The following is a 13,963-nucleotide window of genomic DNA, read 5'->3' on the forward strand; positions in this document are numbered from 1 at the left end:
ATCCATTTTAGAATGACTTTTGACTTAAGAAAGTTGCAGTCCTTTACACACTTACTGTGAGTAATTTGCGCAGAACTCAAGACATCTGAGTGTGATTAAAATGATTCTATTCTTTGTCTTTTTCATGTCTGTTCTATTGTGGATCTATTTATTAGTGTTTATAATAACATTGCACATTGCTGCCTGTATATATGCAGTAGTGAAGAAATATTTTAAAACAGGAAGAAATCGCCTAATTATGGTGTACCCTCACTCATTTTGCTTTTGGAAAAAAAAAGAGTGAGATTATTACTTAGTTGTGCAATGCAACCAGAGACAGAGATTTTGAGTACCATTACAAATCTAGCCCTGCAGTCATGATGGCAGAAATAAACTCATGAGCATCAAATCTGACTCCACCTTGTTGCATTGCCTTAAGTGAAAATGACCCATATGTTCCTTGGTACATGTCAAGAGGCTACTTCAGCCAGCCCTATAAGTGGGAGCAATCATGCTTAGGTGTCTGCTGAAGGATCAAAATAGCATGTGCTACTGAAGACAATGATTATGCTGTGCCAGTTGCTCCTCCCTTGGAGCTGCTTATTCTGCAGCACAGGCACTGCCTGTACTCTACTGCTCACATGCGGTACGTGCAATGACACTTTAACAGCACTCCCGTATCTCCACTGCACGCAGTCACCATTTTGAACCATGCTACGTATGATAAGCAACAACATGCCTGCACACATGACCTCAGCTGCAACTCTCAGGTCATCAAAACCCTGCTCAGTGTGTTTCCAGAAACAAAATCCAAAATCAAACGAGAGCAGAGGATTTCTCTCCTTTCAACTACAGCCAAACCTCTTGTTGCTGTTCAACATGCTGGCCTAGGACTAAATAAGTAGGCTATTAAAGCAAGATTCTTGGAGCTTGATGCTATCTATACCACATTACACTGTGCCTGGCTTTGTTATATAATGCTGCTGCTCAAAGCAATAAAGCAGCAAGCTTGCAGAATGCGTAAGCATCTTGAGGTACAGGGGAGGAAAGAAAGAAATGTCAATGGAGGAGGCATCTTCCATAGCAGAGTGTTTGGACTGAAATTCCACTTAGCTATCAACTAGAATTATAATTGTGATCTGTCTAGCTGGTTTTCCTAATCTTGGATGTGATGGGAACTGCCTACTGATTTAGCAGGACCAGTTACTCATTTAGAGTTAGAGTGTTGTGTTTCCACTCCCTAGTCTTATTCCTGAATTCAGTTGTTGCTGCATGCTTGTAACTATCCTGAACCTGCATGCACCCAGTTTATGATATCGTCCAGCCTGAGTTCCAGCCTCAGAGCAGGATAATTCTACTATGGCCTTCATCGACCTGGAAGATGGACTGTAATTCCCAAAATTCACATCCAGTTTGACCAAGAGATACTGGCTAGGAATTCTGCGGCTTGTAACTCAATGTATCTGGAAAGTCCTGTTTAATGAAAGCCTAAGAATCCCTGAGAGTAGAATATGCACATCCCTAACACTTCTTCGGAACAACATTTGAGAGATATTTTTTTAGTGAGTGGGAGGGAATTCCCTTCAGCAGGCTCGTGCAAAGCCATAGTGTGATACTGTTTGAGATCTGCTACCGCAAAAGTATTCTGGCTGAAGAGAGCTGCTCATTTCACAGCTGAAGAGAACCCACTCTTTCTTAGATAGGTTTCAAATAAAATATTAAGCTATAATACAGATTTTCGCCAGATGGCGATTGCATTATAGTTGCTTCCTCACATCTTTCAAAAAGCCAAAATTGCTTCCCCAAAGTAGCATACATTAACTCTGATCAAAAGTAATCAGTACACACTTTTTTTTCCTAGGGTAACGGAGATAGGATGCATATTTGGCTGCAGAAAATATGGCTTTATGTTGGAGGTAAGGATGATCCAGGCAAATTATGGCTCGCACAGGGTTATGTATAGTTTAGAGCCTTCTGTTCAGACATCATTCTAGTTTCAATCAATAGATGATACCTTGTGGTTCTGCATCCTCTTCTCCTAGTCATACCAGGAAGACTGAATTCAGCCCTTGACCAAAAAGAGCTGCTCGTCTCTCTGACAGATTATCTCACTGCTCCGAGTTATTTGTAGAAAAGGTGAGACAGAAATCTAACAAACAAGCAAATAAGTAGATGCTGTAGATCTCCACATTTACACTACTCATTTCCCCCTTGATATATATCAAGTCCAGCCATGTGAAAAATCGGTATCTAGAATTTTCTATGCACCACTACCCTTACTTAGATTACTTTAAATTAATGTAACTGTTGATAGCAGCTTTTTTGCAGAATTGATTTGAAAGCGAAAGTGATTTTGTACATGGGAAAATTGGTAGATGTGCAGACAGGAAGACATTATGGGCTGGGAGAAGGAGAAAAAAGATTATTGTGTAAAGGAAAAACATCCTGTTTTCTAAACCTCACCCTTCCTCTTCTGGGTTTTGAAGTTTTTCATAGGTATTACTGACTCTGTTCTCCTGCCTTTCAACAATGTGGACACCCAGAAAGTGAGCTCTTCTTTTTCTTCTTTTCGTACAAAACTCAGATTCTCGAGATTATTTTAAAAAATTGAATCACTGCTAGAAAGCCAGAGCCTGGATTGATATAGTCATATAAATTCCAGGTTCCTCGGGTGCCAATTTTCCTTGAACATCAAAAACCTTTCAATTTTTAAAATAGAAAGGTTAATATTTCCCCCTGTAAAGGTATAAAGGGTTAGCAGGGTACATAGCATGTCATGCATGCATACTGAGGCTTGTGCACTGAGTTTCCTTGTTCTCCTTTGCAGCTCCCTGCTGTAGAAAGTTCCTGTACAAGGAAGTAGCAGTAGATCAAAATGCAGCAGTGGGACCATCCTAGTGATAAAAAAATCTGAATGTAATCCAGTATCTGTTACAGAGAATAACATTTTTTGTTTTCTTTTAATGTGTAGATAATGTTCTGCATTCTCCTTTTCCTGGCATCAGGAAGTTCATGATGGCTGCTACAGTATGGATGTCCTTTTGGAATGGAAAGTACTGGAGGTTTAAGGAGCCATTATAGAGTGTGTTAATTTTAAAAAAAATACAGGTTGAATAGTTATTATAGGGGTGGAGGTGATAGACCGTGAGTTCTAGTCCCACCTTAGGCACGAAGCCAACTGGGTGACCTTGGGCCAGTCACTCTCTCTCGGCCCTAGGAAGCAGGCAATGGCAAACCACTTCTGAAAAACCTTGCCAAGAAAACTGCAGGGACTCATCCAGGCTGTCGCCAGAAGTCAACACTGACTCGAAGGCATGCATACGTGTGCACATGCGTGTGCATACACACACACACACAAATTAGACAGAACATTGGAAATGACTTGCATTATCTCTGTCTACATCAAACTCTCACTTTGGTCTACATACAACTCTTACCCATTCTTCAGCTCTGGTCTAGCCTGTTGATCTTGACCAATCCCAATTTAACTGAATTAAGGTACTCTGTGTGTGTGTGTGTGTGTGTGCATGTGTGAATTCAGGGAGGGGCATCATTATAGCAACTTCCTGAGTTAAAAAAAAAAGGAAAAATACACATTTTAGACACAAGGAACAAAGAACCAGGGTAGAAAAGTCCTCAATCACTTTGAAGCTTTCTTCTGTGTTTAAACTAGTTGGAAGACACACTTATCTGCTAACTTCAAATAAACTGATGATTAAAGCAATATCTAACAATAGTCTTTCAAAAATGAAGCAAGATCTCGACTTTTAATAAAATGCTGTGAAGCAGTAGAGGCAAACTGTATATTAAAAGCCTTTAACAAGAAGTCTTAAAATGGAACATATTGAATAAATACATTTAAATGATGCATTAGATTTCTCCTAGTCATAAACTGAATAAAAGCTTATGATGTATTATATACAATAGTGTGTGCATGACTAGGTTTATGCTGTTTTATACAATCTAGCTGTCATAAAATAAATAACTAATTTGCTGATTTCTCTGTTGAATGTTATCAACATTAAAGGACTCCTGGGCAGGCAGGCACTATTTGCATAGTTATTTCAACAACTGGCAGGAATAGCTCCAAGGTCTTGCATCTGGGTGGCTTCTATTGATTTCAATATTTATTTATATCTTATTCCTTCTCAGATTTATATCTCACCTTTCTCCAGGAGGTCCTTCTGCAGTTATTTTCCACAATAATCTTGTAAAGTAGATTGGGCTAAGAGTATCAACTGCCCTAAGTCACCCAGGTGGTTTCCTTGGCTGAGGGTCAACTTGAACCTGCTTTCCCTAGTTTCAGTCCAATTCCTTCACCACTGCTTTGATGTCCCTCCATTCCAGCATTAGAGGCAGTGGCGTACATCATGGTTGAAGCAGTCTCCAGAAACTAGCAAGCAGCAAAGTAGTTCTAGCCTTTGCCAAGCCAGTCCCCCCAATATAGCACCTCTTAATAGAATAAAATGGTGCATGGAACCACACGAAGTCAGCTTTGTTCTTAGCAGCTGTCAAAGGTGACGATCTCATATAATGAAGCTATCTTTGACTCCATATGCTCCCCCCTCTCTGTGATGGAAGTCTTTATCAGTCCAACATTCCAGGCTCTCCTAGGCACCCAAGCCTTAGATGTTCTAGTAGACTGGCTGTTTAAATGATCATGAAGTTAGAAGGCTTATGGTGTTATATGGCATTAGAACAGCCTTCTCCAATCAGATTGGCTGCAGCTTTAATTTCCATAGTTGCAGAAAGGATGGTCGCATTGTCTGCAAATTTCAGTCTCCTAACACATTTGGAGTGTGCCAAGTTGGGGGATACTGCATCAAGATGTTAATTTGCAGTTTAAATTGTATTGGCTGTATTCTTGAGATACATGCCTTTCTTGCACTTGCCAGTCCCAATGGACTTCTGTGGTACAATTAAGAAGCCAGTGTAATGTCACATCCTTCGATATGGTGATTCTTGTGCTCAGTGTGCTCTGTTCAGCCAAGAATGGTACAAATTGGGAGGATTATTCCTTGAGATGATAATCCTTTTGGAGTAGTGCTAGAGAGATTACATCGGCTTCTCCTGTAAGAGACTGACTTCTTCTGATAAATTCATGAACATGTGGGATAACTGCAAGCTGTAATGGATCCTACCTTCATAGTGTTTTAAGGGGTAATAGTGTAGAGCAGGGAAGGGTCTTAAGGTGAGATTCTCCTGGGTCCTGGTGGGGGTAGGGAAATATGTTTTCCCATTTCTCAAGTGTTACAGAAATACACGGCACTCAGAATAGTATGCCCAGTCCACCAACAAAGCAAGCATGCCATAAGGCTACTTTCAATAAACATTATTTCTATTTGAAAATAAGTCCTGAAAGAACTTGTTTGAAGAATGCTAGAAGTATCATGATGTTTTGCGATCTAAAATATTGACCATGTGTGGAAAAACAAACCAACGAAAAGCTCTGTTAAAGGCCATAGTTGCTGTGGGTATTCTATTATCTTGTGTATGTGAGACCAGAGAGTTAAGAGAGACCTGACACTCAAAATAATTACCTCTGCTGATCAGCTACTGCAAAATATGTTCTTTACAGCTCCGAATAAAATGAATATTCGGTGGACTTCCAGAATGTTTTGTGTTCCTTTTCTATTGAAGAGGCTGAAACTTGTCACCATTAATGAAGAGAAAAGGGAATGAAGAATCCAACTGGGCATCTGCAGTGTAAAAATAGGAAAGAAGTTTGCCCAGTGGAAGCATACCATATTTATATAAAATTTAATGGCAATGTGATTCCATTTAATTTTTTTCTACTATTTTCCAAAACACAGTTGCTGTCCAAGTTCATCCACATTATACTAGAAAGGAATTTACATAGTAAATAAGTAATTATTCCATTTATATTCATGTTTCCTTCTTCAGAAGTAACTTTCACTAAAAAAGTGCAGTTTTATTTTCCAGTATGTATGCAAAAAAGCTGAGAGAAAATCCAATTTAAATCAGTTGGGAAGAGAGTGAAATAAATTCAAGGAAGAGCTAAGGATGAGAAATATATCACTTAGAAATAATGAAGTTTGTTTACCATTTTATTACACAGATTCATTTAATTTTTTTCCATTTAATTGCTTTTTGTTTTTTTAAAATAGTTCAAGAAAAAGTAATAAAAACAGAGTGCCATGTTTATAAGATTTATGTGCTCTTCCTCCCTTCGTTTTATTTAGCAGGGGTCTTTTTGTGGCTTGATCTAGGAAGGGAGGGTTTGCTGAATTTTGCAGATTATGAGTGCTCTCGATATTTTTGTTATTCAAGTAAGAATTTTAAAAATTAGTTTAAGGTATTATATATGTGCTGAGTTTAAGAGGGGTTTATACATAGTGCAGCCTGAGCCAATGGATGCTATCTTGGAAATAATTCCCATGATTTTAAGGGTGGTGGGTGGGGTTGTCCCAAGAAAACATACTTCAAGATTGCAGTCACAAATTCTAAATTCCAAGATGCTTCGCTTATTAGTTCTACAGTATTGTATTTAGAAAGCCTATGGAAGGACCACCCCCTAGTGGTCGGACTAGGAATTTTACTCTCTTAGTAAAGTTGCTCATCTCGCCTTCCCTCCCCCGCTGTAGGCAGAGAATGTCACTGTATGCACATTGCAGCCGACTTTGGGGTCTTGTTTATGCTAAGGAGGAACCCGAATTGGAAGAAGAGATAAATGGTCAGTCTTGTAAATCAGCAGCGTATTCGGTTTTTTGGTCCAAATTGCTATTAAGTTGGGTTAGAGCTAGAATACCAGATGTCCCTAACGGAACCAGCCCCATTAAAGTATAGTATCTTTAGAAAACAGTCGAAGGTGCTATGTAGATTAAGCAACACAATTTGAAATGAGCAGTAAAACTGATCAGAGCATTTCCTCATTCAACCTAGAAGCATGTATTGTCTATAACCATCAGACGACCAAGATATCCTGGCCTGTCGCCCCTCCCCTCTCGCACAGTCACCAAAAGAAAACTAGAAAGTCCCCTTGCTGCATCTGCCGCCAGCAGCTGAATCGGCCAGCATTTTCAGTGGAAGCGGAGGAATTCCAGGCTGCTCGACCTGATCCCCGCCTATCTGGAAAAGCGCAGCTGAACCGCATGGCGACAGTTTCCTTCGGCTGGATTTATTTTTATTCGCCTTCGTTCTCCGCGGGCATTCTTCCCGTCTGCAGATCTCGCAGTGTTTGGTCTATATATTTCTTGGCGCATCCGTTTGCTTCCGTCCGAGATCGACCATCTCGAGTTCCGTGTGACTTTCCCGCACGGTGACCGGTTATTTCCGTGTGCTGTCAACTGGTGTCTGCAACGCGCGGAATAGGCGGCGTGTAGCCTGCAGAATGAGTTCAGTGTTTAAAATAATTCCGATACACGAACAGAGGTGTTAACCTGTACGAAGCGAGTCTTCTTTCAAAAGAGGGGGGGGGGGTACTCGACAGCGAATGCCAGCTGCAGATCATGCCTACGCGAAAATCCAGCCGTGTGGATGGGCGATGGCTTGTTCAGGAAAAAAGGGAGAATGCAGAGGGAGAGTCCTCGAAATTAGATCTCATTCTCCACCCCTTTCTCCAAATTGGGGTTCTTGCAAGGCTCCAGTTCGCTGGCAGCTAAATCGCTGTCCCTCTTTCGCCTCCTGTCGCCTTTAAGCTGCGTGAAACTCGCTCGCTTTTATTACTCTTCTCTGATTGCACAGGCGCGTGGTCATGAGGTTCTTGGTGTTGCACAATCCTTTCCTTTTCCCCATCTCATTTTGTTTCATTTTAATTTCGGCGGGGGGGGGGAGTATTCATCCCGCTTTCCAATGCCTTCACAGCCGCAGCCGCCCTGCCGTCTCCTTTGCCGCCATCCCCTTTCAATGCGAGCACGCACTTGGGCCGCGCTTCCGTTCTACATCTTTCGGGGGGGCGGACGAGAAGGGGGCTGTAAATGGCTCCGGGATCTGAGGCAGACTGCTGCGAAAGTGGAAGCGAGACCAGAGCAAAAGGCAAAACTGGGGTTAGCTGGCGACGGCTGACTCAAGGTGTCAGTGCTAGGCCAACAAAATTGGGGGTGGGGCACGGGGGGGGAGAGAAGACGGGAAGGAAGAGTACTCTGAGCAACATTTAACTTGGCAATCAAGGGAGACGGCAAGACCACGAACTATACAACGTTTTTGGCCGGGTATTGGTTATCTTAAAGCGGCTCCGTACTGGAGTCAGCCGGTTTCAGTAGAAATAGACAGGCTCAAGTTGTTCATGGCTCTGCAAGCATGGATGGAGAGCTGAGCTGACTGAGCGTCTGCCTGCCTCTCCTCAAACCCTCCAGCTGCCTTCATTCCAGCACGCCAAAGGGGCTTTCTTTTTAGCTCCTTTTCATTCTCCCATCCTTCCTCCCTTCCCCGTTTCGAGCCCGGCGGAGCCGCAACGTCCACAATTGCGCGCCGAATAACTTGAGGCAGGTGCGCGCCCCGCGGGAAATCCTCGGGGACAGGGTGGCGCTGCGACGGGCGGAGGCTCGCGCCGCCTCTCGGCGCACAAAGTGCGGGAGAGGCTCAAGTTTTATTTTGTGGCTTTGGGCTGGGGGAGGGCGGGAAGGGTGTGGAGGGGAGCCCAGAGCCGAGGGGCCCGTCCCCGACCCGCGCCAGGGTTCAGCGTGTCCGAGCGCGAGGGAGTGTGCAGCGAGCGCCCAAAAAGCCAGAAGCGAGGGGAGGGGATCGGGGAGAGAGACGGCGGGCGCATGCGCTTGGGCCGACCGTGCCATATTGGAATGAGGCGGTGAGCGGAGCGCCGGCGAGCCTTGCCCGAGCCCCGGCAGCGGCGCAGGGCTGGAAAAACTCCCCCTAGGTAAGACGGGCGCGGGATGTGTGCCCTCGTTGGGAGGGCGGCGTCCGGTACAGCTGCTGGGTGCGTTTTGCCGCCTGCCCGACCGCCCGAAAGGTTTTTTTCGGCTCCTGAAGTTTGATGCGGGAGACGGCGAGGGAGGGCGGTAGCAGCAGCGGCGGTGGCGGCAGAAGCAGCAGCAGCAGCAGCAGCCGCCAGGCGAGCAGGCGGAGCGCAGCGCCAGGGGAGGGGGAGCGAGCGGCGAGCGCTTCCCTCCGATGCCCGGGCTGGAGCCACCGTCGCCGCCGCGCCGCTGCAGTAAGAGCGCCAACTCTGCGCGCGGGCGGCGCTCGTGCCGCTCGCCGCGCAAGTTCCCGCGGCCCGGGGGAGGTGCGCGTCGCGTCTGGGAAGATCTGGGCCCGGAAGGGGGCGCCAGGTTGACTCCCTCTCGCTTTTGCCGCCCTGATGCGGTCGCGAAAAGTTGTGAGGCGGTGGGCGCGGAAGCCCCCTTTCCTCTCTGCCCCCTCCCCGACTCGGGGGTTGCTCCGAGCAGAAGGGGAGTCCCTGCTGGCTTCCCCCTGTTCCCTCGGAGCCTGAATAGGTGGCCGCCCGAGCACTTCGGGGGCACTTTTTTTCACACTGAAGTAGTCTACGGGCCGGGGGAATCTCATTTCAAGGTAACTTCTCATGAACTTTTTGTGGCCATGTGTATTCTTGGAGAGCCGGTTGGTTGAGAAGTCCTCCCCCCCCCCTTTTTTTTTTTTACTTGAATATGGCTTCATTTCAAGAGAAGAGGCCTCATGAACTATTTGGCTGTTTTTCTGTCTTCTCACAACCGCCCCCGTCCCCGTCCCCCCCATGGCGGCGTATGTGATCTTTAAACTCTCATTCCGGGACTCTGTCGGGACTGCTGTTTGCTCTAAAGAGCGCTGCGTTGTTCAGTGGGATGTTGATCCGACTTCAACTTCATGTATCAACCTGGTGTTACACACCTTATGCGTACTTTGGGGGCTAAATTTCAAGGATGATCGGATCCGCAGCTGCTGCGCACGTTGTTTTGATTAAGTACTGTGCCACAAACTTACACTAAGCCCAGCCCCAGTTTCCATCTTACAAGTGTTGCTAATGTCTTCTCCTGCGGGATTCTGCTCTCAGTTGAAAAACAACTCTACTCCGATATGCTCTGCTGTTTTCTTTCTATTTCCTGCCTCATCTCTTCTCCCTCTTTCTTGTAATCTAAAATAAAGAGACTTTGTTGACTTGGATATCCATCTGCCCATGAAGCTCAGGATGCACCTGAATGTGTAAGTCCTGATTTGGGATATAAACTGTAGTGGGCTGTAGAGGGAACTAAAACTTTAGCACAATACATTTGATTCATATAACAAAAATAATCTTACAATGGGAGAGGGAGTTATATAAGGAAAACAAGCACCCTGTAATCAGACAATCTGTGACTCAAGAATGAAGTGGAAGGAACCTCCTTTGCATATACAATTTCAGAAGCACTGAATATGGAAGTATTTCTATGTCAAGTCAAAGTACAAACTACTGCAAAGGAAGTTGACATCTCTTAATGAATAGAAGGAAGAGACCAGGACAGATTTTTTAAAAAAATTGTTTTGCAGGAGTAAATGCTAGATAGTTTATCATTCCTTAAAAAGCAATACTATTACTAGGCCTCTCTTAGTCCATATATTGGGCCACACTGATGTCTATTTATTAGACCCAGGTGGATTTTAGTGGAATGATTATATCTGCTTCGGAGAAATTTGTTGGCATTGTAGCAGTCTGTAGGAATGAGGGGCTCATAGTTCTGCCTCTACTTTATCCACTTGGAAAATAGAATAATAGAGTAATTTTCACTGATAAGAATGTGGGTCTTTATTCTCTTTCTCCTGTCACTTGTTTCATAGGATTGGTTGCTGTCAGAAGCTTGGGAGGTTACCATAGCAAACACTTCAGTAATATAGAATATAATGTGCAGAGTTCTAACATTCAAGTAAGAAAATATATATTTTTGACCATTAAATTACATTATTGGGTTGAACTTATTCAATGATCATATAGTGGGAGTGTTGGTGATTGAATAATGGCAGTTTGCTAATTTTACTAACCACATCTACTAGAAATTACTTACCAGCTTTGGAAGCTGTTTCTAAATATGAATTCATGTTGTAACTATTGGTGTATGTCAGCTTTTTAAAAAAAATTGGAAATAATTATTTAATATTTCAAGCAACAGCTGGTTGTAGGCCCCTGAAGTTACTCAGATTTATAGTGTAGCAGTAAACAGCTGAACAATATAGTATATAATATGAATTTAGGTCCATATTATGTATTATAGACATAAATGTACAGTGTTCCGTCTGAAGCAATGGAATGCCTTTGGTTTGTTATATATAATGAAATAAATAATATACATGTAGACCTTAAAAGAGACCCAGTTTGGTGTAGTGGTTAAGGCACCAGGCTAGAAACCAGGAGACTGAGTTCTAGTCCCGACTTAGGCACAAAACCAGCTGGGTGACCTTGGGCCAGTCACTCTCAGTCCTAGGAAGAAGGCAATGATAAACCAGTTCCAAAAATCTTGTCAAGAAAACTTCAGGGACTTGTCCAGGTAGTCGCCAGGAATCAAGACTGATATGAAGGCATACACACACACACACCCCTTAAAATCTAAGCCCCTTAGCTTCCAGGTTCATGTACTTGCATTGGAATAGAAACCTGTAATACTTAATTTGTCACATATGAAGAAAGCATTTTGAAGACAAATCATTTCTAGATACTATGCTTAGACTAGGGTATAATGAGAATAGTTTAATTTGATTCTTAAAATCCTTAGATAGTGTTGAATCATTAATTGCAGTTTATATTTTCAAGACTGACTACATAGGAGGCTGTAATCAGACTAGGATGACAGCAAGTTGTCTTAAATTATATGGTTATAGTGAAATCCCATTCAAGTAAAGTGCAACTCTGCTGGCATTGCTTCAGGCCTCATTCTTAAATGCAAGTATTTGTCTATTCAAGAATTTATGTAAATTCATATATAATAGATGAGCTAACATTTTAATAATTTCTTTGTAGATTTTTTAAAGAACATGAACAACACTTTGAATTTGTGCATGCTGAATTGAGCATAAAATAAAATTCAGGACTTCCCTTCCCCTTAGTGAAGGGTTATGTTGTCCAGGAAAGGCCTGCTGTTTCTGCATGTTTGAGTATAAATAAATTGCCTGCAATTTTAGAACTGAAGAATTGAGACAACAGTATTGTTGAAATTATAGCTAATTCAGGTTTCTTGTTCTTTATGCAAATTTGCTTTATGTGAATTCGCTATTATGCGATTGATCATTTTCGTCAAAGAATTTGCTTTAAAAGAAAAAAAAATACAATTACGTAGTTTGTGCCAGCATAGTCAATTTGTACCAAAGGTCTGGAAGCATGCCACGTCTTCCTCCTGCCAAAACTACATGTACATTTTCCCACTAACCCCATTTCTTCCCTCATGCACTTACCATCATATTGTATGATCGTTCTAGTTGTGGATCCTGCCTCCCATTTCGGTACCTACAATAGCTACTACTGTTACTGTGGGGTCAAAACAACCATTGTCGTTTTGCTCAGGTTTCTTACTCAAAATGGAAAGGAGAGAGACCACTCTTACATTAGAAACAAAGTTGGACATGCTACATTGCAGTAAAGCTGATGAAGGATAGTCAGCCCAAGGATGAGCTTTTAACGTGGGCAAATCTACTGTGGCAGCATAGCAAACAATGCTAATAAAATTTGTAGTGCCATGATGCATTCTGCCTCTTTATCTGCCATGATAACTATGTGCATTAGAAATCCAGCTGTAGAAAAGATGGAGAAAATGCTTTCACTGCACGTAAAAGATGAGGAAAAGAAGAAAACGTGTTTGAATAACATAGTGTTTAAGAACAAGGCTCTAAAAATTTATGACCACTTTTGTTGACACTACCCTACAACCCCTTTTTTCCCCACTCATTCAGTGTCTCACTTTATGCAGAGTTTTCGAGGATTATAACCTTAGCATAAAACGAAGGAAGCCTGTACTAAATTTCTGGATCTTAATCTTCTGACCTGCAGGAAAGTCTTCACCAGGTATTGGATGTGCATATTTAAACACCTCTTACTCCAGTATAGATATGTTTACAGTTATTACATTAAGATAATAGGAAACTAAACAAATAATAATTATATTACATCAAAAGCTGAGCATGTGTTGTTTCTAAGATCGTATTTCCAATTCTTAAAAATTGTTCAGTTTCTCAACAATACTTCATTGCTGTGTTCATGCAGTCTGGGTCTACTGTTTATATTCTACCTTATGTTTTTTATAAGTCAGGCTGGGTGGTAAGCATGATAACCTTCTCAATATTTAGCAAGATAATTATGTTCAGTGAGATTCAGCGCAGCTTGTGCTACATAGATATGTAACCACCGATTCCACAATTATTTTGGGGATTTATTATTTAATAAATTTATATGACTGCCCATCTCATGGAACATGACTCTGGGCAGCATGGAACCATTAATTAGAGCAGGCATGTCCAACCTGCAGCCTGTCAGCCACATGTGACCCTGGACAGCTAGTAATGCGGTCCCAAGGATGAAGCATACGAAGAGTAAAATTAGAATTAAAATTTCTGATGAGCACCTTGAGAACTCACTGAGAATTGCAACCACTTTCATCGAACCAGACATTGATGCATTAGTTTCACAAAAACAAGGTCAAATATCCCACTAGTTTTACGTTGCCCTCTTTTTAAAAAAATTTCATAATAAAAATATGAAAAAATAAATGAAGTTTTATTACTTATATACATTAACTGTGTTATATATTTTATTTGTGGCCCAAGACAATTCCTCTTCCCTCATTGTGGCCCAGGGAAGCCAAAAGGTTGGACACCCATGAATTAGAGTATGTTAAAATCAAAAGGTGGAGAATAATAGAATTCATTCTCATTGATTTGCTTGGTATGTTGGATGACTTTATTTTTATATGCCAGAAGAACTCCGGGAGTTGGAGAGGTTCTAAAACTGACACTAAATCTCTATGGTGGGAAACTTGTTAGAGTGATGAGCTGAACGGGCAAGGGCATCTGACTTTGTAATCTCTTTCTAACTTAGTAATTTTTTTCCGTTTAC

General features: G+C 42.3%; 1 protein-coding gene across 1 annotated transcript in view; it reads left to right on the top strand.

Moving 5' to 3' along the window:
* The first annotated feature begins 8,737 nt into the window (after positions 1-8,737).
* The window catches only part of SFMBT1 (Scm like with four mbt domains 1), a 105,203-nt gene continuing 99,977 nt past the window's right edge, over positions 8,738-13,963 (top strand). The window contains exon 1 of the mRNA XM_063291880.1: positions 8,738-8,812. The gene's annotated coding sequence lies outside the window, so the exon portion shown is untranslated. The remainder of the gene's footprint in view (positions 8,813-13,963) is intronic.

Source organism: Candoia aspera, chromosome 2 (genome assembly GCF_035149785.1).
Source record: "Candoia aspera isolate rCanAsp1 chromosome 2, rCanAsp1.hap2, whole genome shotgun sequence".
NCBI classification, from domain to species: Eukaryota; Metazoa; Chordata; class Lepidosauria; order Squamata; family Boidae; genus Candoia; species Candoia aspera.